The following is a 26,909-nucleotide window of genomic DNA, read 5'->3' on the forward strand; positions in this document are numbered from 1 at the left end:
GACAAGATGCTGGTGACACAGAAAAAGCTTAGAGAGAAAAGAATCATCATCATCATCATCATTATTATTATTATTATTTTGGAGTGTTCCCAGACTAGGGGAGTTGGCACTTATCTGTGGTAGATCTGGCCTGTCAAGATGAATTTAAGCTGGTTTCTGGAGCTTGGGAAGAATTTTGAAACATGTTAAGAAGGAGCCATGAAAAGATTAGTGACCATATGTGGTATTTAGTACTCTGCTTATATTGGTTAGTGTTAATGGGAGAGACAGAGGGATTGGAACATGTTAAGCTTTTATCAGAGACAGATTATTTTAAGGCACCTGTTTCCTTTACTAGTTTGGCATCCAGGAGACAGGTGACCAATTGTTAAAAGCATTTTACAGTAATAGATGTTTATATTAAAGTCTTTTTTGTAGAGCCCAGATTAAAGTCTGTTTTTGCAGAGTCCAGATGCTTTTTGGTCTGGGAGTGTAAATACCTTTTAGCTGTTACAGTTTCTTACTTGATGATCTCTGGACTCCAGTTCTGTGGCTTTGGTGTCCAGAAGGAAAACAAATGGATCACTTCCCTGCTGCATTCTAGGTTCCCTGTCATGTCTGTAGCCAAGCCTAGGTCTGCTGGAGGTCTTAGCTTGATGTTCCCATGCGTCTTGGCACCTGGGGGCAGTCAGCTGACCGGTTGTCTTTCTAGGCGGCACTTTCAACAAAGCTACTGATGGCCTGGCGGGGCACTTGCTAGCCCGTGGCCTTTTTCCTCAATTAAAACAGGGACCCAACAGCTTTTGGGAGTCAGCAAGTGCCAACATTTGGTAATTTTGTTTTTGGGCTTTTGATCTCTTCCCTGGCACACCTTAAATGCCACAGATGACCCTTTTGCTTGTGGGGTCAGGAGCCTTGCTCTCCAGATGCTTAAGTTTTAGTCGGGCAGGTCTAGGAGACGGATTTTACTCCGTGTTCTGAAATTTTTTTCCCGATGATTGCTGGCTTAAGGACAGCTTTTGGAAGATCTGCCAGGAGGCAGACCATAAACCGATCCTTTTGGAAGACTTGCCTGAGGCTATAAGCTGATTTTTGGCTTAAGAGCCATCCTGACTACTGTAAACATATTTGCATGGATCTTAGCCACTTCCAGACCCAGACCCGTCTGTGCCTCTCACGGCAGTTTGAGTCAGCAAAAGCAGAACAGTACAGAGCCCGCCCACTGCTGGAGATCGGAAGTTAGACAGAAAAGGTTGCACATGGCAGAGGAAAAGAAACATCAGAAATGGGGAGGTGTTGGTTACAAGGCGGCGCTACCTGGCCGACGCCCGCGGCAGCCATGACGACAGAGGAGAGTGCTGGTTGGAAGAGTCACAAGCTATGGCTACCTTTCTAAAGCTTTATTGGGAGAGAGAGGGAGGGAGGGAGGGAGGGAGGGAGGGAGGGAGGGAGGGAGGGAGAGAAAGAGAGGACCACGTGGAGGGGGAGGAGACGGAAAGAGAGAGTATGGAAAAGAGAGCACAGAGAGGGTCGCCCGCCTCTTAGGCTGGGACACGGTCGCAGGCTAGTGACATAATTAAGGATATAATCCTTACAGGAGGGAGAAGGGTTCAGAGCTTTAACAGAAAGCCTGGGGATAAAGTAACTCTTTTATTTGCCCGTTCGCTTGCAGAAGTTCCCGTGAAGCTGTTATGCGGCCAGATTTACCGGTCTCCACTAAATTTAAGTGGTATCTGCCTTTGTCCCATGGCTGTTGGCGAGAGAAAAATAAAAAATTAAAATAACAAACCGGGATCAGACTCCAATCCCAGGCATCCCCGAGGAGAGAAGAAAGATCTATGAATCAGCTCAGGTTAACCCTCCACTTGGTCAAGGGAGAGCTAAGGGTTGAGGCGTGTGCCGTAGGTGGTCCACCCAGTGGACCCAAACCACATTGACCCCTTTCAGGAGCGAAAATGTGTCCTTGCCAGTGTAGCCCGAGGACAACCCCTGGGGTGTCCGTTGCAAAGAAAAAGAATATGGGTCAGAGTGCAGCTGCAAGAAGGGCAGAGGACTCACCGTGGCGAAAAAACGTGGCGGAAAAACATGGCGGCAGCAGAAGCAGCAGGAGCAGCAGGAGTGGTGTGGGGGTCCAGTGGGGAGGCTCAAGTGCAAGGGACGCACATGTTCCCAGTCTCTGGAGGGAGACAGCAGTGGCGATCACACGAGCGGTGGACAGTGTTGCAAACCATGGTGATGTCCCCAGACTGAAGGGCACCTCTGAAAGGGTTTAGAGTGGCACTAGTAGCTGCCACGGGTATACAGCACTAGTTGCTGGCCGTGGCTACCACGGGTATACAGCACTAGTGGCTGGCCGTGGCTACCATGGGTATACAGTGCTAGTGGCTGGCCGTGGCTACCACAGGTATACAGCGCTAGTGGCTGGCACTAGATATTGCAGTGGCGGGAGAATCACAAGCCACAGTTATCTTTTAGAGCCTTATTAGGAGGAGAGAGAGAGAGCTAAAGAGACACAGAGACAGAGCGCGCACAGAGGGAGAGTACGTGTGTAGCAGCGAATCTTAAAAGTTCTTCTTAATAAAATCAAACCCAGGGCCAGTTATTGGGGTGAACGCTGGAAGATCAGAGAACAGAACAAGCCACAGCTACCTCACCTGGCCAGATCCTCAGCTGATCCTGTTTCCTCAGACTGGAAGCCTCTGAGTCCTCATCCAGAATAGATCTCAGCTGAACTGCTGCTCCAAAGCCTGAAACCTTAACCAGCCTAGTTCCTGGTCCTCACACCTTATATACCTTTCTGCTTTCTTCCCTCACTTCCTGGAATTAAAGGCTCACTTTCTGGGATTAAAGGCGTGAGTCACCATGACTTGCTATTTCCAATGTGGCCTTGAACTCACAGAGATCCAGAGGTATCTCTGCCTCTGGAATGCTAGGATTAAAGGTGTGAGTGTCACCATTTTCTGGCCTCTGTATCTAGTAGCTGTTCTGTTCTCTGATCCCAGATAAGTTTATTAGGGTGCACAATATTTTGGGGAAAACAATACCACCACAAACTCATTTGGATTGCACGTCCGCTTTTTAGGCTGGGATGCAGTCGCAAGCTGATGATGTAATAAGGACAGACTCCTTACAATTAGAGGCTGTGATGGGGAAATGGACATGATGTGCTCATCAAATTGTCTTCTACATGACTATGCTTACACTCGTAGATTAGTGCTGCTGTCACCTTTGGCAAGAGAAGCTTCCTTCTGCAGTGACTGGTGGTAACTGAGAGACATGAGAACAGGTGACTGTGGAGTGCTCGGCCATAAATGGGACATCTATATCACACCCCTCCAAGACTAGTGGAACGCTTCAGAAGAGGGAGCAGAATGTAAGAGCTCGAGGAAGGGGCGGAGTGTTGTGGAACATAGTCTTGTGTGTCATGACTGTTACACTCTTAAACTCACAGCAGCTGTTACCTGCACAAGACTTGTGTAAGACTGATCTGACGCACACCTATGTGGGGGCAGTGTGGGTTCAAGAGACCCCATCCATCCCTGAGGATCTCAAGGCAGTTAATGATTACTGAGGGAGGAAGAGACATTTTGTAGTCACTGGTAAGTTGTCCCAGCTCCTGTAAATAACCCCTCACGCATGGTCCTGTGCACAGCTCTAATGAAACTCACTGGGTCACCCATATGCACAAATGAAATGAAAGTGCAGAGGAATGAGTTGGGACAAAGAGGCAGATCAGTGTGAGTGGAGGGGACAAGAGATCATAAAGTGAGGTGAACATGATCCAAGTACATTATATACAGTTAGGAGAATGTCACCGTGAAACCCATTTCTATGGATACTTAACATAAGCAAATAAAAATTTAAAGACACAGGGCAGAACACAAAATACACAAATTGGAAGTCCATGAGTAAATAACCAGGAAAGAAACTTTCTTCTATTTTCACTATCTGTCCAGCAGAATACATTATATTTTATATTCTACAAACACATAAATATATCTTCTCATTAGGGATTTTTTTGTGATACTCTTTTTCCCTTTTTCATTGTATGTTTGGTATCTTGAGGAGAATTCCACTCATGGTTAGGTAAAGGTTGTCAGACAGGGTGAAAGCTCCAGAGGAATGCAGATCATTTTGACACCCTGTCTCGGGCTGTTTGCAGTAATTAGATATGCACATGGATAAAAGCACACTTGGACTGGGGTGTGATAACTACCTGAGGATGGGAAAGGGCTCTCTGAACTGTGTAGGAGGGTGTGCATGTGAGCATGCAAGCATGAATACATGTTCAAACATGCCAGCCAAGAATATAATAACAGTCATTATCACTCCTTATGCACCACACAAACCTGGCATTGTGGTACACACCTGTAATCCCAGACCTCAAGAGGCAGCAGCTCGAGCACCACAAGTTCAAACTTGTCCTTGTCTATATAGTAAGTTCAAGGCCACCTTGGGCTACATAGTAAGGTCCAGGCCATCCAGAGCTGAATAGCAAGAGTCTGTCTCAACATAAACATAAAAATAAGATAAAATGGATGGACAGGCGATCACTTCTTCCCCATACAGTCTTGTTTGTCTGCTACAGTTTAATAGGCTTCTGCTACTCTGAACTTTACACTTTTCAGAGCCCACACTGAAGAAGCCACGGGTATTAATATTCTGATCCACGCCTTGAAATCCTGCCCCTTGGGACCGCCCTGCATCTTGACGTAGAAGCCTCTTCTTAAGGAAAACTGCTCTCTCTCTCTCTCTCTCTCTCTCTCTCTCTCTCTCTCTCTCTCTCTCTCTTTCCCTCTTTCCTATCTTCTCTCCACCTCCCTATTATAATAAACCATTTCCTCGAAGACGGAGCGTCTGGGTTGTGAATGTCCACCTGCCACCCCACCGCCATGCCTGCATGGAGTGGGTCGCCCACCAGCCCCCTGCTGCATCTGCCCAGCATGCCAACATGTTTCCTTTCACTTGTGCTAGTGACTCAGCATCGGTCCTTGTTGCTGGAGGGCTTCTCTCCAGGTTCCCCAAGCCCCGCAGTCCCACAATCCACTTATAAAATAATCACTCAGACGCTTATATCACTTATAAACTGTATGGCCGTGGCAGGCTTCTTGCTAACTGTTCTTTTATCTTAAATTAACCCATTTTTATAAATCTATACCTTGCCACGTGGCTGGTGGCTTACCCGAGTCTTCACATGCTGCTTGTCCTGGCGGTGGCTGCAGTGTCTCTCCTCAGCCTTCCGCTTCCCAGAATTCTCCTCTCTCCTTTTCCCACCTACTTCCTGCCTGGCAACCTACTTCCTGCCTGGTCACTGGCCATCAGTGTTTTATTTATATATAGAGCAATATCCACAGCAGGTCCTCCTGGTGCATTTCTTCTGCCTGCCATCAGACTGAGACACGCTAGGAGCCCTGGAACCTTCAACACTCACTCATCCAACAGCAACACAATGGGTAAGCTCCCCACCTCGGTAAGCCTCCCTTTGGCCATTTTTCCACAGCTGAGGATTTGCTCATCTCTCTGGAGCGTGGTGCCAGCACCATGTGTCTTTCAGGCTCATAGCCCGTCGGCCTCCATTCCTATGCAGAAGCACATGGGGGCGGCCCGTGCCCTCCATGGCCCATGGCCTTTGTGGTGACATTCCATTGGCTATCTTGCGCCATTAGACCTCACTGGCTCTCTGGGACACTGGAGGTCAATCTCGTTTCACTTGCTGGTACCACACCTTTCGGGCTCATAGCCTTTCAGCCCCTGCCCCTGTGTGATGGCATATGGAGGCGGCCTGTTGCCCCCCCAGTTCCACGGCCCATAGCTTCTGTGATGACGGCCCACTGGCTATTTTCTGCCCTTGTACCTCATTGTGGAAAGATGCACCTCCCAGCTCCCTTCCCATCCCCCACGCCCCCATGCTCCTCCAGCCTCCGCTAAGTGATTATGTCTTCACCCTAACCAGGTCACCAGGTTCCTTTCCGTGACGTGTGAAATTGCCCGCCAGGAAAAGCTCTCTCTGCCTGTCCTTGCCTGTAATTCCTTTCCTTGTCTGTAATTCTACCTCTTAAATCTTTTCCCTCTGTCGCTTAACTCTGTGGCCAGAACCTCCTGTTTCACCCTGCTCCACCGGCTGCTCCGCCACTGCTCAGAGCCAAGCTTCACTTTACCTGTTCCTTATCTGTTCAGTTTGTTTAAAAAAAAAAAACATGAACACGTGGCCAGGCACCATATTTGATAGAGGTGATCACGTGATCAGGTGGTGCCCTCTTACATAACCATGTGTTCAAGCCACCATCTTGGCTAAGGTCAAAACAGGCAGGTCACATGAACTCACCGTCATCTTTACAAAGGGCAGTGTGGACAGGGCGCCCTGGGTGCTGAGGCCATTGGTATGGAGGGAGGTCAGGGAATTGCCTCCCACCATGCATTGTTTCACCACTGTTGGATGGGCCGAGGAAAAGTCCTCCAGACATCTGGGCAGAGGGAAGTCCAGTTGCAGCCTGCCATTCATTCCTCCACAGCCGTTTGTGTGGGTGGGGCCCAGAGAGGTATGCACTCCCTTCTGGGGCATCAGAGGAACCACATGCAGGTGGTGGTGTTATATTAAGATTGGGATCTTTCCCTGACATTCTTCTTTGCCTTCTCAGGAGACAGCTTAAGAAATAATGATTTCTATATAAGTCATTCAGGATTATAATCTGGCTGTACTCAAAGATCAGCTCCCCCTGCCCACCCCCGTCCTTGCTAACTTAATGAAGCTGTAACTAACTGGGAAACCTGTATATTCAGATTTAAGTCATATATATGCTCCCAAAGTTATAAATACATCTAACAGATTTTGTTCCCCCAGTCCTCAAACACCTGTAGAGATCTGAGGATATGGCATTTAATATAAAAGCTTTTTATGATAAAGAGACATGTCAGCTCCTGGCAGCATCCTGTATCCCCTCCAAGAAGATAGATGGCCTCAAAACCTCCACTCAGAAGTTTATGGCAAGGATGGCCACGCAGCAAAAAGCTGAGATCCTGTCCAGACTGTAAGAGGAACAAAAAGGATCGGTCATCCTCTCTGCCAAGACAGGTAGGATGACCTCCCCAAATTTCTACTTCACAAAAAAAAAAAAAAAAAAAAAAAAAAAAAATCTGTCAGATCTTCTGGGCCTATCAGCTGAACAAATACTGCCTTTGGGGTTTCTGTCCCTGTAACGACCATGGAGAGACTTGGGGTTGCTGCCTAGGTAGCTGGAAAGCTGTCTCACTTCTTAAATTTATCCTTCTCAGATCTGATGCTGTTTGATGACTAGAGTATCAGTTTAACAGCCCCAATCCAAAGATAGGTCATTAATACATTTCCCATTAAAATTACAGACAGGTATGCCTCATTCACAAACTTCATGGTACAGGATAGACTGGAGTTATATCTAACTCCAGAGGTTCAAAATTTTAATAGTGATAAATGCAGCTTTGACAAACTGATAGAACATTGACCACAAAGCATTCTTAAGAGTCCTTAAGAGAATTTTTAACCCTTTTGCTATGATGTAAATCCATTCAAGCTGTCTTACAGATACAGGCTCCTGGGAAAAGTTTTGCTACTGCATCAAGAAATCTGGTCTGAGCTGGGCGGTGGTGGCGCACGCCTTTAATCCCAGCACTTGGGAGGCAGGGGCAGGAGGATCTCTGTGAGTTCGAGGCCAACCTGGGCTACCAAGTGAGTTCCAGGAAAGGTGCAAAGCTACACAGAGAAACCCTGTCTCAAAGAACAAAAAAAAAAAAAAAGAACTGACTGCTATGGATGATTGATTGATAAATAAAACACTGATTGGCCAGTAGCCAGACAGGAAATATAGGTGGGACAAAGAGAGAGGAGAGGTCCGGGACGTGGAAAGCTGAGGCAGAGAGACGCTGCCAGCCGCCACCATGAGAAGATGTTAAGATACTGGTAAGCCACAAGCCACATGGCAACTTATAGATTAATAGAAATGGGTTAATTTAAGATATAAGGGCTGGGCAGTGGTGGCGCACGCCTGTAATCCCAGCACTCGGGAGGCAGAGGCAGGTGGATCTCTGTGAGTTCGAGGCCAGCCTGATCTACAGAGGTAGTCCAGGACAGGCTCCAAAACTACAGAGAAACCCTGTCTTGAACACCCGCCCCCCCCCCCAAAAAAAAGATATAAGAACAGCTGGCTAGAAGCCTGAGCCATTAGGCCAAACAGTTTAAATAATATAAGCGTCTGGTGTTAGTGGGCTGTGGGACTGTGGGGGCTTGGCGGAACCCGGAGAGAAGCTCTCCAGCTACAACTGACTAGTAAAAGAAGTCTACCCAGAAGCTGGAAGGAAGAGCCAGAACATAAACTTGGCAGTTTTTTGTGGCTCTTGGAGGACCTATCAAGTTAAGGAGGCCACAGCTCCATGTTGTCCTTGCTGTCTCAGGAATTCCAAATGGAGACCTATTTGGAAGCATAGGGACTTGCCCTCCAAACCCCACACTGTCTCCTTCCAGACATATGAGACCTGAATAAAGTCTATTTGTTGTCTTGTATGTACTCTTCTTCTTCCCTGAAAACACACATACATGCCTGTGCACATGTACACACACACACACACACACACACACACACACACACACACACTTCTTTATAAATACATGTATAGTCACCTTCATCCTTGTACTTCCTTAAGTCTATGTGAACTAATAAAATCTATTTTCTTGGGTGCAGGGGAGTGCACACCCTTAATACCAGCACTTGAGAGACAAATGCACACAAATCTCTGAGTTTGAGGCTAGCTTTGTCTACATAGTGAGTTACAGGTCACCCAAGCTAAACAATAAGACCGTGTTTAAAAAAAATTTAAAAAATCTGCTTCCCCTCAAGCTGCAATTGTTTTGTAAACTGAGCCTTCTCTTCTGCCCACCCATCTCTTCACAAATACCCAGCAGCCGCTTCCCAAATTACCACACAGAGGCTTATATTAATTACAAATGTTGGCTCATTGTTTAGGCTAACTAGCTCTTGCATTTAAATTAACCCATTTCTATTAATCTATGTATTAGATTACACAGGTGGCTGTGGCTTTACCAGTCCTCTGGCATCTTGCTTCCTGGGCGGCTGGCTCAAGTCTCTGCAACGTCACCCCTCTTCATCCAAGTCCTCTGTTTGATTGTTCTGCCTGACCTTATCCTGCCTGGCTATTGGTCAAACAGCTTTACTATCAACCAACTGGAGTAATAGATATTCTAGCATACAGAAGGATCATCCCACACCAGTGTTTTCCGCCATCCCTCAAAGCATCTTAATTATGTACAGGGTGTTGTCATTTACATCTGGGAGAAGCACAGAAGACTTGACCAACCATGAAACTCTCTTCTCCAGCCTTAGTCCAGGCCTTTCTCTGTCTTAGCTGATAACAGCCACCCAGGCCCCTTCCCTACCTCACTCTGGGAGCAAGCTCTCCCTGTTTTCTGATGAGCCATGCCCTTCACGACTACCTAACCTTCAGATTTCAGTTAAAAGCTCACGTGGGGAAAGGCCTGCCCTGACCCTCCCCTAACAGCAATGTGTTCCTTGCTGCCGATGTTGGTTAGTGTCTTGCCATTTTGTTTCATTATTTTTGCTATTACTGTTTTACAATTTCTCTCTCTCTCTCTCTCTCTCTCTCTCTCTCTCTCTCTCTCTCTCTCTCTCACACACACACACACACACACACACACACACACACACACACACACACCATGGACAACTTGCAGAAGTCAGTTCTCTCCTTCCCCCATGTGGGTTCCAGGGACCTAACCCAGGTCTTCAGCCTTGGCAGCAAGCATCTTTACTTACTGAACCATCTCACCAGCCCTGGTTTCCTTTTTATTCCAAGCATTCACACTATCTGTAATATGTGTTGATTTCAAATATTTAGTTGCAGATCTCTGTGAATTTGAGGCCAGCCTTGTCTACAAAGCCAGTTCCAGGAAAGGCTCAAAGCTACACAGAGAAAACCTGTCTCGAAAAACCAAAAAAAGAAAGAAAGAAAAGAAATAGAGCCAGTGTGAGACAGATGACCGGCATATATATTTACATGTGCATGCACAAACAAAAGACATGTGCAGTATGGTGTGAGTCTTGTTCTGTTTTCACAAATTTAATCCACACAATCATGAGATCTTCATGAACAATATCCCTGGGGCCATGACCATCTAACACTGCTGCTTGATAACAACAGGCCAGGCCACTGGACAGAGGGTGGATATGAACCAGAAGAGGTGCCAGCTGACATCCCTGTCCCCACTCCAAGCCTGGAGATGGCTACACAGGAACTGCTGGTTGTCTTTGTTACAAACCTAAACTCATACTCGACTCAGGCTGGGAAAGAAGGCGGAGCACTGACAGGCCTGGCCACCACTCCAATGTGTGATGGGGTGGGGCTGCAAAAGCATGAGCACCCACCTTTTGGAGTGTTAAAAAAGAAAAATAAGTGCTACGGAGATGGCATGGTCGGAGAGTGCTGTGAGCCTAAGAACCTGAGTTCAGATGCTCAGCACCAAAGTAAGAAGGTGGGCAGGTGTAGCAGGATTCTTAAAAGTTCTTATTAATAAAATCAAACCCGAGGCCAGTTATTGGGATCCATGCTGGTAGATCAGAGAGACAGAACAAGCCACAGCTATCTCACCTTGCCAGTTCCTCAGCTGGTCCTGTTTCCTCAGACTGGAAGCTTCTGTGTCCTCATCCCAATGGCTCTCAGCTGAACTGCTGCTTAAAAGCCTGAATGCTTAACCAGCCAAATGCTGAACCAGCCAAATGCTTCTAGTTTCTGGTCCTCACGCCTTATATATCTTTCTGCTTTCTACCACCACTCCCTGGGATTAAAGGCTGGCTTTCTGGGATTAAAGGCGTGTGTCACCATGCTTGGCTATTTCCAATGTGGCCTTGAACTCACAGAGATCCAGAGGGATTTCTATCTCTGGAATGCTAGGATTAAAGGTGTGAGTGCCACCATTTTCTAGCCTTTGTATCTAGTGGCTGTCTGTTCTCTGACCCCAGATAAATTTATTAGAGTACACAATATTTTGGGGAACACAATACCACCACATTTCCTCTCTTTTTGTCTAAAATTAAAAAAGCTTATAACTAATACAAGAAAAACTATCTTCAATAAGTATATGCAATATACAGTCAAGATTACATTAACAATGTCTAGTCCATTAACATTTGACAGATCCAGACAAAAAACTCCATTATATATATTAACACTGTCCAGTCCAGTAACATCTGATAAACTCAGACCTAAAAATTTTCATTACTTACCTTATTTAAAACAAGTAGTTCCTTTTTAAAAGTAGATTCCATAATCTCCCTTTTTATCTTATCAGGCAGGGGCATGCATCTGTAACCCCAGGGCAGGGGCGTGCATCTGTAACCCCAGTGCAGGGGCATGCATCTGTAACCCCAGTGCTTGGCAGGGGTGGGAACGGTTGCTACCTGGATCTCATTGGTCATCCTGCCCCAACAAATCAATGAGAGGACTTGTCTCAGCAAATAAGGTGGAAGCTGGGTAGGTTGGTGCATTCCTACAAACCCAGCACTTGGGAGGCAGAGGCAGGAGGACCGTGAGCACTAGCATTCATGCATTAATTCATTGCTCTTGCTCTTCACTGTGAAGGTAATCAGCTGCTTCAAGTTCCTGCCAACTTGATGTCCCCACAATGGTGGAACTGTGAGCCAAATAAACCCTTTCTTCCTTTTGTCTTGGCCATTTGTCACAGCAGCAGAAATACAACTAAGACACTTGGCCTTGGCAGGCCGACAGATCAAAAAGCCAGGGCAACTCACTGCCATGTGCAGCCTCCACTGGAGATGACTCACTGATGATGCCAGGACTCTCTTTAGAAATGTCTTCACTGTCCTCAGCTGCCACCACAGCTGCCACACGGACCATTCCATTTAAATCACTGCTGCCGCCATTTCCTTGGATTTTCCATTCCTCCCCACTCCTCTCCTTATTTCATACAGACTACGGCTTCTTTTTCACTTCCCATTCCTAAACACACTCTAGAATTCCTTCCTCTAAGTTTCCATTCAAGAAGTCAAAGCTTCATAGTAAGACCCTGCCTCAAAATAACTCTCCTTCTTTCTTTCTTTCTCTCTCTCTCTCTCTCTCTCTCTCTCTCTCTCTCATATATATATATATATATATATATATATATATATATATGATAGATATAGATATATATCCACATAAATATCATTCACACTACCATTGCATATGTATTTGTGTACATGTCGAGGGCCAGACACCATCATCAGGTATCTGTCTATGCCATTCATCACCCTATTTCTTTGAGACAGGGTCTCTCACTAAACTTATAGACTGGCTGGCCAGTAAGGCCCCCATAATCTACCTGTCTCTGCAGCTGTGATGGGGTTACACACATTGAAAAAGAAAAAACTGATTTTGTCCTCTGGGATAAGAAAAGCTTGCATTTCCCTTGAAGCCGATGTTCTGTGTTTACAGCCTAACACAACATACCTTTCAAAACGGCCCTGTGTCCAGATGGGAAAGCTATGCCGTGCTTAGGCACTTCCAGACATGTTTGGGTTCTCTCTGGGTTCCTGCAAGCCAAACTAAACAAAGCAAAAGATCACGATGCACTTTAGTCATTATACTTTTTCAGAGCCAAGCCAAAATTCTTCGTGAGATGATGAGAGAAAAGGTGATAATGAGAGAAAAGGAAATCCTTCTTATAAAGGCGATATGGTAGTTAATCTTGATTGATTGTCTACTTGATAGGATCTGGAATTAGCTAAGATACTTCTTGGGTAGCTCTGTGATGTCATTTGAAGGGGGAAGCCCATGTGGGCAGTACCTTTCAGGGGCAGTCCCAATTTTAGGAGAGCTAAAAGAACAGTGCTGGGTGCCTGCCCTGGCTCTTAGTGGTGAGAGTTATCTATCTTGTCGCTGCTAAATTCCTTTGCTGACATCAGAGTCCTGCTTCTTCCAGCTGCCAATGTGGACCAAAGACCAGCAGCTGAATGTAGACAGATTTCTCTTTGAGGTACCAGCTCACAAAAAACAACTTGGAGACTGATTATTAATTATGAAAGCTAGACCTTCCTTAGGCTTGTTCCTAACTAGTTCTTATAACTTAAACTAACCCATATCTTTTAATCTATGCTCTTTTATGTGGCTCAGTTACTTTTACTCTGACTCCACATCCTGCTTCCTCTCCATCTGGCTAGTGACTCCTCCTTTCTTCTTCCCAGAACTCTCTGTCCCCAGAAGTCCGACCTAACCTCTTCCTGCCTAGCTATTGACCATTAAGCTCTTTATTAAACCAATCACAGTGACCCATTGTAAGACAAATTGCTAAACAGTCTTATTAATAAAAACCTGGAGCCAGATATTGAAGTGAAAAACTGAGAGATCAGAGAAATAGGACTAGCCACAGCCAACCTCACCTCACGGTCAACTCAGTCTCTAAAGAGAACTACTTCCTGTATATCCACGCCTATATGCCTTTCTATTCTGCCATCTCATTTCCTCTCTCAGCCCAGCTATATCACTTCCTCTTCCTGCCCAGTTCTGTCACTTCCTGTCTGTCTGTACGGACCTCCAGACCTTCATGGTTAGTGCTGGGATTAAAGGAATGGACCACCACGCCTGGCTCTGTTCCCAGTGTGGCCTTGAACTCACAGAGATCCAGACAGATCTCTGCCTTCTGAGTGATAGGATTAAAGGCGTGTGCTACCATTGCCTGACCTCTATGTTTACTGTAGTGGCTGGCTTTTCCCTCTGATCCTCAGATAAACTTTATTAGGGTATACAACATTTGGGGGACACAATACATCACCACAACCCATCTTCACACAGTGTAAAGGAACATCCCACAACAGCTGAACCCTCTAAGCCATCAATGCCAAACTGGGACTGCTGAGGCCTCCAGCCTCTTGGACCAGGCACCAGGAGTTCTCAGCCTCTGCAGTGTGCAGACATCTCTAGTGGGACCTAATCCATACTGTGTAAGCCAACCTGATAAATCCTCTGGTGTAAAACCCAATAAACATCAGAAAATTATGTCCAGGATGCGTTAACTAAAATTTAAAAAAGGGGGGGGGGACATGCCTGAAATCTCAGCACTTAGGTGGGTGAACCAGGTGATTACCATGACTTTCGGGACTACACAGCAAGACACTGTCTCAGAAAGAAAATAAGCTGAGCACGACATGACCCTGCATGTCTTTAATCCCAACACGTGGGAGGCCGACGAAGATTGATCTCTCTAAATTCTAGGAGAGACCTCGTCTCAAAAAAATGGAAGAAGAGGAGGAGGAAGAGATATGGTGATATTTTGTTTTCGATCTAACAAATAAAGCTTGCCTGGAGATCAGAGTGCAGAGCTAGCCACTAGTTAACCACAAAGGCTGGGCATGGTGGCACACACCTTTAATCCTAGCCCTCAGGAGGCAAAGGCTGGTGGGTCTCTGTGAGTTAGACTACAGAGCGAATTCCAGGACAGGCTCCAAAGCCACACAGAGAAACCCTGTATCGAAAAACAAAACACAAAGGCATGTAACACCCACATGCCCCACACCCCAGCTGAAATGTTCTTTTTAAATTGGATCAATCTTGTATAGCTCAGGGTGGCCTTGAACTCCTGAGCTTCCTGCTTCCTCTTCCCAAGCGCTGGGATTAAAAGTGTCTACCTGTGACACCTACCAGCAAATCAAAGCACATGCTGGCTGCATAACTACTTGTTACACATTTCCAAGTCCATGCCAGCATCCAAGCCCTCCTCCCCTCCTTCCCCGCCCTACATCCCCTCCAGCACACAAGCTCACCTCCCCGATCAATCGGCTCCTTCTCTCTGTAACCCTGCTATCTTTGCTCTGCTTGCTCTCCCACACTCTGCTCACTCTCTCATGCTCTTCTCACTCTCTCATGCTCTGCTCTCGCTCTCCCATGCTCTGCTCGCTCTCTCATACTCTGCTCTCGCTCTCCCATGCTCTGCTCTCGCTCTCCCATGCTCTGCTCTACTTCTGCGCCTCTCACTAGGGTCCCACTGTTCTCTCTCCTGCTGTTCTCCTCTCTCACAGACAGCCCTGGCCATGTCCAGTCTGTCGGCCATGTTTAATCCACTTATTTTTCCCTCTGCTCTGGACTCTTTCAGATGCGCCTGGCTGTTCTCCCTTTCATACTACATCAAAACCTTCCCATTAATCAGACCATGGAGTGGTCGTGTGATCAGTTTATACACCCGTGTGCATTCAGGAGACAGAGGCAGGAGAATTACAAGCCCCAGGTCATCTCTGGCTGCAAAGCAAGCTGAGTTCAAGACTTGTCTGGTATCCATAAGATTGTATCAGGAAGCCGGGCGGTGGTGGCGCACGCCTTTAATCCCAGCACTTGGGAGGCAGAGGCAGGCGGATCTTTGTGAGTTCGAGGCCAGCCTGGTCTACGGAGCAAGATCCAGGAAAGGCGCAAAGCTACACAGAGAAACCCTGTCTCGAAAAACCAAAAAAAAAAAAAAAAAAAAAAAAGATTGTATCAGGAAATATAATAATAATTGTTAAATTAAAAATTACTTAATTATACAGAGGGATATATTTAGATAATTGTATAAAAAAGACAGGAATTTGGGCTTTTCTGTATTTGTTAGGAGGCAAGACTCAGTATCTGCTAGTAGTCTTAGCTCATACTCCTTCTCGGACAAAGTTGAGTTTTTGCTAGATTTACACTCAAGATAGTAGTACTATTCGAACAGTCCAAGAAGCAAACAGGTTAGGCCAGATGAAACAGGAAGTGAGGGAAGCAAGGTGGGGGCGGGGGAGCACTTGCCTGGAGCACTTGCCTGGGCCACAGGAAATCCCAGGTTAGATCCCCAGCTCCATTTAAACAAACAATAGAAGCCAATAATGCAGGCATGGCGTGAGGCTATAATCCCATCACTTTGGAAGGTGCGAGAAGGATCAGACTCAAGGTTTTTCTTGACTACCAAGGATGTTTTAGGCCAGCCTGGGCTACATGAAATGGTCACAAAAGCAACCGTTGCAGCAGAAAAAGAAAACACACAGTCACCTCCACAGCAACGAGGAAGGTGAAGGTGAGGTGGCCTCTTGTCTCTTTGATGGACAAACCTCTCAGGCTCTTTGTTCACAGTGCAGAGAGGAAGAAGTAGCTCCGTCCAGTTCAATGTGAATTGTCAAAAACAAGGCGGGGGTGGGGGGCGGTAGGGGGGGGGAGGGACGTGTAAGGGATGAGAACCACAAAGGAAACTGTCTTTTCCATTCTTTTTCAAAATGGTCAGAAAAGTACAGAGAGGAGCAAGTAGGATTGAGTCCGTGTTGTTCTGCTGTGCGTCCCTCCCCCGCTCCAGCGTCTCTGCCCCCCTCCAGCGACCCCCACCCCACCAGTGTGGAGGAGCGGACCATCCAGAACTGCGGGCCACCAAGCACAAGCCCTTCGGACTCTTTTTGTTTTGTTTTGATTTGTTGTTTTTGACCTCGTTTGTTTCACTGTGAGGTTCCTACAGGCTGGCCTGGAACTCCCAGCGATCCTGTTGCCCCTGCCTCCCAATCCCTGGGACTATAGGTAGCGGCCACGACAGCAGGCCCGGTTCCCATCCATTGGCTTTCCCTCTCCTCATCTGAAGGAGCTGAGACTGGGCTGGCGCTATGTCCATGGTCTTATAGTAAGGTTTCCTGAGGAAGTGATGACTCATTTGCATGCATGCAAGAGAGGAAATAAGAATACCATCCAACAACACTGAGCATGTGCCAGGTAAACAGACCCAAACAGTCTGGGTTTGTCACTGTTCTGCCACCTACAGCTGTGTGACCTCAGGCAAATTGCCTAACCTTCCTGAATCTCCAGTAGTAAAGTCGGTACTTTGCCTGAACAGAAGCTGTGAAGGTTGAACACATTTGTGCATGCAACATTGCTTTCACATGCATGCAGAGCAGAGCAGTATGAGGCAGCCTTTGCCAGGGTGACAGATGCCCCCAAACAAACTGCCTAAAGGAGGGAGAAAGATTTCACTTGGCTCTGTGTTTTGGAGGCTTTGGTCCGGGGCTAGGTGTGTGGCGGTCAGCTGGTTGTGCTGAGGTCAAAGGTCTCTGAGGGAGGATGGGGTGGAAGAAAGTTTCTCAGTCTATGCCAACATCCAGCAGCAAGCATAACAAAGGATGGGCGTGGGGGCATGTCTTTAAGTCTGGCACTCTGTAGGCAGAGACAAGCAAACTGCACTGAGTTCAAGGCCAGTCTGCTCTACTTAGAGAGTTCCAGAACAGCCAGGGCTACATAAGAGATTCTCTATCAAAACAACAACAAAAAGTCAGTCCCCCGCACCCCCAGAACAGGCTCCGAGACTCCTCCCAATTCCAGCTTTTTACCACCCCTAATAATGTTGAACTGCCAACCTGTAATGCCAGCAACATTCCAGAAGCTGAAGCTGGAGGATTGCTTGGAATTCAACATAAAGAGTTGGAGGCCAGCCTAATCTAGAGAGTGAACCATGTCTCAAAAATTTTACTTATTATTAAAATGAAGTGAAAGTTACAAAAATTTATAGGCAATTGGGGAAATTCAAACAGGTATAAAACCATTAGTTAAGCAAAACCATTTGCTGAGCTGGGATTTTTGGCTCATGCCTATAATCCCCATCCTCAGGAGGCTCACGAGTTAGAGACCAACATGGTTTATGAAATGACCAGGCTAGTACCAGGCTAGCCATGGTTGCATAGCAACACACTGAATCAAAAGACAAACAACCAGTGTTATGAATTTGCACGGGACCCCCTCCACCCCGCACCCCCAACCCCGCACCGCCCCCCCAGGGTATCCCGAGTATGCTGGGAAACATGCTGGCATGCTGGGCAGATGAGGCGGTGGGCTGGCAGGTGACCCACACCATTCGGGCATGGCGACAGGGAGGTGGCGGACAGTCGTTCACAACCCAGACACTGCATCCACTCGGAAATGGTTTATTATAATAGAGAGACAAAGAAAAAGATAGGGAAGAGAGAGAAAGAAAGGGGAAGAGAGAGGGGGGGGTCAAGGGCTCACAATTCGTGGGAGGAAAGGCAGAAGAGAGAGGGGAAGGGGAGGGTTTTTTCCTTAAAATGAGGCTTTTAGATCAGGACGCAGGGCGGCACCAAGGAGCGGGTCAGAATATTACCAACCAGTCCTGGAGAGAAATCTCAGCTGATAAGTGTACTTTCAAAAACATGAGGACCACAGCTCAAATTCCAGCACTCCCGTAACAAGCTAGCAGAGAATATGTCCAAATCTGTAGACCCAGCATTGAAAGGGGTGGAGGCAGGAGGATGGCTGGGACTTGCAGGCTTCATAGCCTAGCTGAAATAACAAGAGCTCCTGGTTTAAAGAGATAAGACTGAGAATGAAAAAGGATGCTATGGTATCTGTTTGCACCTAAACACACACACACACACACACACACACACACACACACACACACACACACACTTAAAATGTTTTAAATTCCAACAACAGCTCAGAGAATACAGAATGGAGCACATCACATCTTCAAAGTCTTCTCAAGAGCTTTTGGAACTATACAATGAATCTGCCAATGCCAGGTGGCGATGTAATTCAGTTGGTAGGGTGCTTAGGTAGCACCCACAAAGCCCTGAGGTCAATCCTTGGCACCAAATAAACTGGGCATGGCGGCGGCACATGAATGTAACCCTAGAACTCAGAAGGTGGAGGCAGAAGGTCAGTCTGGGCTAAAGAGCACGCCTCAGAAAAGGGAGAAGGAGAAACTGAGGAGGAGGAGGAGGAGGAGGAGGAGGAGGAGGAGGAGGAGGAGGAGGAGGAGGAGGAGGAGGGAGGAGGAGGAGGAGGAAGTATGTTCTCAGTGACTCACTCCTGAGTTCAGCTGACCTCCAGAGACCAAGCGACATCTGATAGACAGGATCAGGGAAATTAATTCTAGGGCGGTCAGATCTGAGCCCAGACAAGCCTGCCTGTGGCCGGCAGGGGGAGCCCTGCTGAGAGGAGAGACTGGGAAAGCCTTTCTCGGCTGGAACAAAGGCCGCATTGTTAGAGGTAGGGCGGAAGTGCCACGTGAACAGCTCCATGCTCAGGCATCAAGACTGGAATCCAATCCCTCCCCAGAATGGACCAAGTACCACTGAGGAGAAAACACAGACTGCCGGGGTTACAGGCTACTTCACGATGTTTTAGGGGCTAAAATGTGAGAGGTTCACTCAGTAGCTCACCACATGAAAGACCTCCTCCTGAAAGCAGCAGCTGCTGAGAGGCCACAAGAGAAAAAGCAAGCAAGGCCGAGTGTTCCAAGAGGGCAGGAAAAGAGGACTCCGGGAAGTAATGGGCCGGGGCCAAGGGAACGGGATTCAATTTAATCCGCCCCTCCAACACCTATTTATTCCTTGCTTTTAAGCCGGTACTGTGCCACAGCCGGTTATACACTGTTGATCAGCCAGACATGGCTTTAGGGGGTTTAGGGACCTGAAGGAGGAGGCAGTGACAGGTTAACAAACACACCGTGTGGGTCACCATAACGGGGTAGAAAGAGGAGAGACCAAACATTCGGCGAGGCCTCCCTGGGAGGAGAGGCTTGACCCCAGAGTGTAAGAGCTGGGGCCCTCAGATTTCCACATAAAACACATAGTGTGAGGGTCCTGAAGAGCTAATTTGCCCATCAGAAGGCCAGAGCTGTTATCTTCATGTCTGCCTCTCTAGAATCCTACTTAGTGTTCCACATTCTGGAAAATTCTATATAAATGTTTTATGTCTTCCTACAATAATTACTTAGGATTCCGGAAACACCCCCCACCCCAAATCCAGCGGGTGGATTCACTTCTCTTTCACACCCATTTTCAAGATTACGGAGTCCAAACCTACCTACATCAGAATCTTTCTGACCCAGAAAAGAGGAGGGAGGGAGGTAGGGGGTCTTCCCTTTCTTGCAAATAAACAGGTCCTCTAGATCTCCTGCTGTAATTGGCCTTTTCCTGGCACTTTATGCTCTACTGAAATTATTTAAATGAACAACTCTGGGGCCTGCTTTTTAAAACACAGGGTTTTGTGTATCTCAGGCTGACCTCAAACTTGTTACATAAAGGGGATGACCTTGAACCAACCCAACCATCAACGTGACCGCCTCCTGAGTGCTGGGTTGCCCTCACCACCTTCAAATCTCGTTTTTTAGATGAGGAGAAAAAGGCTGTGGTCCAGTCTTTGCCTTGAGACTTAGGGCTGAATTTTAAATAATTTATTTATAGTTAATCCCATGAGATATTACAGAAGCAAAACTGGTGGTCCCCTTTAAAATGCCATGCGTGGAAGTAAAAAAGAGTGCACATAAAACAAGCAGAATAAAGGGTCTTCAGCTAGGCGGCTGGGTATGCCGGCCTGCACAGAATTTCTAACCCAGGCTGCTCGCAGGCCTTCCCACGTCTTCCCACGTTACCTGAAGTGGCCAGCAGAGGGCGAAGAGGGAGCCGTCAAGCAGCACATGGAGCCACACCCAGATCATGGTCGCTTGTTCCCGTGTCTCTTCCTGAGTTCTCAAAAAATCTCAAAATGAGAAATTCTTATCACAGACGAGAGAATGAGAGAGATCGAGGCCACCTTTTTATGGAGGTAACTGCACACCACACGACTGGGCATTTTCAAGTGGACACCCTGGGGGAGTTTCACCTCAATGCCCCGCGACGCTCCTGTCTCGTCCGTCCCCAGACTAAGAAAGGCTTCCATCTGATAGATTCAGAATGTGTGGAAATCACGGCCCTGCTGTCCCCGGTCCTGTGGCTCCCCCACTTTGCCCCCACGGCGTCCCGGGAGGGATGGTGCCCACCCCTCCACACTGCAGCCAGGCTCCCTCGCCCTACAGTTCACACCATCTGATCGGGGGTAAAATCACGACTGGAAACCCAACCCTTCGGGGTCCTTCCGTTCTCGTGGCCTCGGCTGGCTGTTCACAGGCTCCGTATGTTGATAAAGTTAACAAATTGTTTTACTTTGTATTTCACAAAAAGGGACACGAGCGATGCACTCTACCCGAAACCTGAAGTCAGTGACGAGGACCGTGGTTGTCTGGGTGTGTCAGGGCGTCCTTTGAAGGACACCATGTTAACTGGTTAGATAAGATCTCAGAAATAACCAATATCCTAAAGCCAGAGGCATACCACCTGAATCAACTAAAAAAAGAATTTAATCTTCTTTATGATAGTTTTTTAAGAAAAGGGGAAGGCAAAGGGGTGGGTGGGGACGGGGGAGTCGGCTGTAAGGCTCTGGCTTCCAGGGAGGGAGGAAAAGGCACAGACTGAGGCCGGTTCCGCCCTAACAAAGAGGCAGAAACTGTGTCTCAACTGGCACCAAATCCAGTTCAGGGCGGTTTGAGCCAGTTTCTGAGCTGGATGGAGAACAACAGCCACAGGCTGAGCCTTCACCGGGGTGAGATGGAAAACGCAGCATGGACTTGGCAGGCGGACCCGGACCGGGCGGGGGCTGGCCGGCCCCTAAAGCCGGTTCCGAGAGTGGCAGAGTCAGATGCAATACCAGGCGCGGGCCCGGATCAGTGGCCTGCCGCGGCAGGGCACGCGCAGAGCCGGGTCTCTGCCTGCAGATCCGGCCCACCTTTTCCCTCTCGCCCCTGACTGTAGCTGGTGAGGGAAAAAGGGCCTCAGGGTATCAGTTTTCAGAGAGTTGGCCCAGGCCTGGGCGGGGGAGGGGAGCATCTCCTGGCCTAGTTAGTTTGCTGCCTGCACCGGGGAGTGGGGGCGGGGAGCCTGTAGGAGGGTCTGAAGCACCGAGAGTACTTCACACCCTGCAGTTCACACCATCTCCCTACACCTTTGATTGCATGTCTTTACAAGCACGAGCTACCCAGCACCCATGCCCATGGAGCGCCCAGTATCCTCTGCGCCGGGCACTCAGCAGCCATGCCTAGGCCCAGTTCGGCCAACACGCTCTCCTGATTCGTCCCAAAGTGCATACAGGCTGTACACACCTCGAGAACTGAGCGACAGCAACCTCAGGCAACACTGGAATGGTAATTAAGGCCTCCTCGCCTGTCTCTCCTTGCCCGGCCGGCTGTCCGTCAGCCCCACCCAGAGTGGCTCCAGGAACAATCGGCCGTCTAGTGGGGTTGTGGTCCACAGCTGCATAGATAGGGTGTGCACATCCTGAGGCCAAGTTCGGTTCAGAGGCTTCCCAGGCAGCTACTCCCCACCCACCCACCCAGGAATCTCCAAGGGCTTTCAAGAGTTTCAGAACCCAGATAAAAGTCCAAGTCAGCCTCACTAGGGAAGGAGAAGGAGGGGGACTGGATTCCCTCTCCTTGAGTGTCCCCAAATGGTTAGAATCTTCCAGAGCCAGCAAGTGAGTATCTGGGGACTTAGACGCCAGTCTGCTTCTGGGAGGGGGGAGGGGCGCCCTGGAGCTCCTGTGTTGGGTCTGTGGGGATCAGAAATACCCTGAGATGTTGATTGAGGACGGAGAAGAAGGGGAGCCCTCCGGGCTGAAACGTTGAAATGCCATTTCATTCTTTCATCTTGGACACGTGGAGGGACTGCTGGAACTCAGCCCACTTTGCATTATTTATGTGTGCCACTGAAGTACGGGGAACTTGTTATTGGCAGGCATGTTCTATTGATGCTTATTACACAAATGATTGAGCAAGTACTTTTATACATAAATGCCATTGTCGATTATGATCTGGTCCGGAGCCTGCTTGAAGTGTGGTTGTTGTTTGGGAAAGGATCGCTGTTTCTATGTGAACATGTAATATGTTAACTTAAGATTAGCACGAGAAAGAATTATAAGCCCCACCCAGAACCGTGCATTTCATATCTTACATTTGCCTAGCCTCTGTACATCCTCGAGAAGGGCACTGCGGTTCCCATTTTAAAGATGAGAACACTAAGTTCGAGGGGCTTACGTGGCGTCACGGATCTCTAACCTCGCGGAGAAGGACACTGGCTCCGAAGTCCGTTTTAACCTGACATCATGTTGCCAAATGCTTGTCAACCCTTCGAAAGCACCTACTGTGTGACAGTCTATTCTAGAAGGTCAGAGGACACGGTCGTGATGACTGACGGGACGCTGAGGAAAAGATGGTTCTTGCCTTCAACGAGCTTTCAGTCTAGTAACTTTTGTTTCGAGAACAGATCAGGCCTGCCAAGCCCGGGGTGGTGTTTTCTGACTCATGGGCCATCTGGGGAATTGAAATTTGCGGAGCTTTCTTTCCTTCTGGTGCTGTGCTGGGTGGGAGGAGCCGGGGAACACGAAGTGACCCAGCCACTGCAGGCAGTACAGGCCGACAGGCTGGCTGCCTGGGAGTGGGCGGGGCCCGGCCCTGGGGAGCTGTCGCCATGGCAACCCAGCCTGTTTCCAGAACAATGTCTCTAACCGGGAAAACAGCTCCCAGAGCCTCCCCCCTATAATCCCCAAAGCGGACTGAAGGCACAAAGCTTCCCTTTGATCCGGCTCCCCAGAACAGGCCAGGCATTTGTTCTCTGGGCCCTGTCTTTGTGTTGGCCTGCGACAACATCCACAAAGCACAGTGACTTCGCTTCTGCCCGAGGCCTCTTTCTTTCGCGTCGTATTTATTGTAATTTTGGTTTAGCCCCATTTTACAGATGCAGGCCCAACAAACGTGAAGGGGCCTAACGTCTACAACGATCCTTAAACCCCAGAGACTGTTCAGGGGAGGGGAGGGGGGGCCCCGCCTTTGCCTGTGTTGTGACAGCGCTTTCCAGACGTGGTGGAGGGAGGTCCTGTCCAGGGTCTCGGGGACCTCGGGGTCTGTCCCCGGACTCTCCCAGGCCAGCTCTCTGCGGCCGCAGCCCGCCCCTCCCCCACGCCGCAGCCCGCCCCTCCCCCACGCTGCAGCTGCAGCCACAGCCGGAAGAGGCATGCGGAAGGCACACCCGCCCCCGCCCTGCAGGCCCCGGAGCCAGCTGGTTGAGAAACTCTGGCTCACAGCCTGAAAAGACAGCCTGCTGGCGCCTGTACTCCTCCAGGCCACCGAGTGACTACATCCTGTGCACGGAAGGTTGTCACCACCTCCGCTGAGCCAGGGTGTCACCTCCCAGACACTGAGCACCGGGGACAGCCTCCACCCTCAAGACCAGGAACACCGACAGCTCTAAGACGTAGGATTATCGCGAAATGGCCACCTTTACAAATAATGTAAATATTTAAATTATGTGGATCAGAAGGAATGTGACTTCATCATTAATAAAAATCTCGCCCTCAAAATAGAGGGTACTACACACAAGTAATCCCAGCACACTCAGAGGCTGAGGCAGAAGGGTTGTCGAGAGTTCCGGGCCAGCCTGGGCTACACAGCAAGACCCTGTCTCAAAGAACACACCTTGGCCATACAAAACATGAAAGGAAAATACTGTTGTTCCCCCAGGAACACTTCAAAGGCTTCAAACAATACTCTCCACCCAGTCGTTAGGGATTTCCTTGCTCTAAGATAACTTATTGGTAAGAATGTCCCCACCCAGCCCCAGGGAACAATAGAGAAGCACTCCCTGAGAGCCCTCAAAAGGCTTTCATTGGATAAGTGTTGATACTAAATTAAACCCTCACTTCCAAAGACAATGGCCTTGATTGTCTTGTTTACAAGCTGACCCAGGAGATGAGGGGGAGAGAGGGAGAGGGGGAGGAGAAGGGGGGGCAGGGAGAATTAGCTAAAGGCTAGCCTGAGGCCACACAGGGAGTGAGACCAGCCTGCCCTAAATGGCTAAGTCCTGGTTTGTTTGTGCTTCCCACAATTACGTTTCAACAGATCATTTACCCAGGTTCATGTTTGTATATGTGTGTTTTATTCTTCCTTAAGCTCAAAGAACTTAGCTGGGGGAAGATATCAACTTTCAAACATTATTTAATATAAGCAATGGACTTTCCCCCCTGGTGACAGGGTAGGGGAGACTGCTGGAGAAGGACCCCAGGACTCTGGCACATGCTAGGCAAGGACTCCGTGTTTGCGCTTCAACCCCAGCCCAGAAATGGATCTTAATAGTGGAGTTTTGAAGACTATCTTATGGGTAGTTCTTACAATAAAGTGTCATCACTGTCCCTCAGGTTTGATCCCTATAGCATCCGGCATGTGATAAGCAGTCTCTTGCACTTCCTGACACCATGGTACTAATCGCTGTGCTGGGCTTGTGGATTTCACAACCACAAGCAAACCAGCATACCTTCAATGAACCAGCACTGTGTGAATGGGACACATAGTGCAGGCCTACAGTCTCAATGAACCAGCACTGTGTGAATGGGACACATAGTGCAGACCTACAGTCTCAATGAACCAGCACTGTGTGAATGGGACACATAGTGCAGGCCTACAGTCCCAGGCCTACCTACCCTTCTCAAGGTAGAGGTAGAGGGATCACAAGAGTTCATGGTCATCCTCACTACTTGGTGAGTTTGAGACCAGCCTGGGCTACAAGGTTCTAGGTTCAGGTACCTGTAAGTTCCTGTCATAGCAGTGACTGAGACAGCTCCTTGGCAAACCTTCCTTTGCCCAATTCATTTGTTTCTGTAACGTCAACCCCACATTTTCAGTTCTAGAGAAAAGCTGCACCCAAGTGATTAAAATGTTAACTGCTAAATAATATTTCTTTTCATTTATAAGCCCAGAATCTCTGGTGACCTTTAAATAGCATGAAAACCTTCTTTACTTCTATGTATCAGCTAGCACAAGGCTTGACCCTTGCTACGAACTTGCAAAAACAGTAATGTGTTTGTCTAAAGAATTACAGGAACTAGCCCCAGGAAGGCAGAGGTTGGTAGAGATGCCCATAGGTCAAAGAGAAACACAAACCCTGCTTGATTCATCACCCCCTACTGTCCCTTGGCTCCTCCTGTTCCTTTGTGCCAACGTCCTTCATAAAAGCACCTCCATCCCCCAAGAGAGTTTTGCAGGATGCCAACTCTCAAACCAATCCCCCCTTTTCAAGATGTATTTTGAGTTATGTGGAGGTGTGTGTGGCCTGTGGCATGTGCATGACAGTGCAAGTGACGAGGAGGCAGAGGGTCAGACCCCGTCACTGAGGGTTGTGAGCTGCCTGATGACGGAGCGAGGACGCTGTTCTGACCACAGAAAAGCTGTGGACAGGGAACAACAAAGTAGAGAGTGGAGGCAACCGTAGCCTACCCGGGAGGGCAGGCTCCTCTTGCTTTAAGTCAACACACTAATTGACTCATGGAAGACCCCACCACTCCTTTATCTTTAGCCACAGGGTTTCATTATGTACTCCTAACTGGCCTAGAATTTGCCGTACAGACCAAGCTGGCCTTGAATTTTCACTAATCCTCTTGCCTCTGATTCCCGGGTGCTAGGATTACAGTTTAGCAACATCTTGCTTGGTGACACCCTACTCTTCAAAACCAGCATTATTGATCCCTTTATGAGGGTGGAGCCCATAATCTAATCGAATTACCTTTCACTAGGTCCCACAGCCTAATGACTATTACCCCACCGAAGCCATGTCCTGGACCAGACTTACAGAGTGAACTTGAGGAGGTCAAAGTCTCAGCCCTCTTTACTGGCTTGGTCTTAATCAGTGATGTTCACCGAACAGTTTTTGGATTCCCAGTTTGAGGTCACAATATAATGTGCTATTGTACTGCCTGATCTTTTTGAATTTCTTTTGTTGTCATTTTTTCGAGACAGGGTTTTTCTGTATAGCTCTGGCTGTCCTGGAACTCACTTTATAGACCAGGCTGGCTTCGAACTCAGAGATCTGTCTGCCTCTGCCTCCTGAGTGCTGTGATTAAAGGCGTGCGCCACCACTGTTCGGCTCCTCTTTAAATTTCATCAGCAACTTCCAGCTTTCCTATTCTGGTCAATGTGGAGATTAGTGAAGTCAGTGTCAGAAGACACCTTTTCCAGGGTGTCCTTTTGAAGACACAATAGGCATACATTGTTGAGAAAGAACTGAAGTTTTCAA

This window comes from Peromyscus maniculatus, chromosome 3, assembly GCF_049852395.1.
Source record: "Peromyscus maniculatus bairdii isolate BWxNUB_F1_BW_parent chromosome 3, HU_Pman_BW_mat_3.1, whole genome shotgun sequence".
In the NCBI taxonomy this organism is placed as follows: Eukaryota; Metazoa; Chordata; class Mammalia; order Rodentia; family Cricetidae; genus Peromyscus; species Peromyscus maniculatus.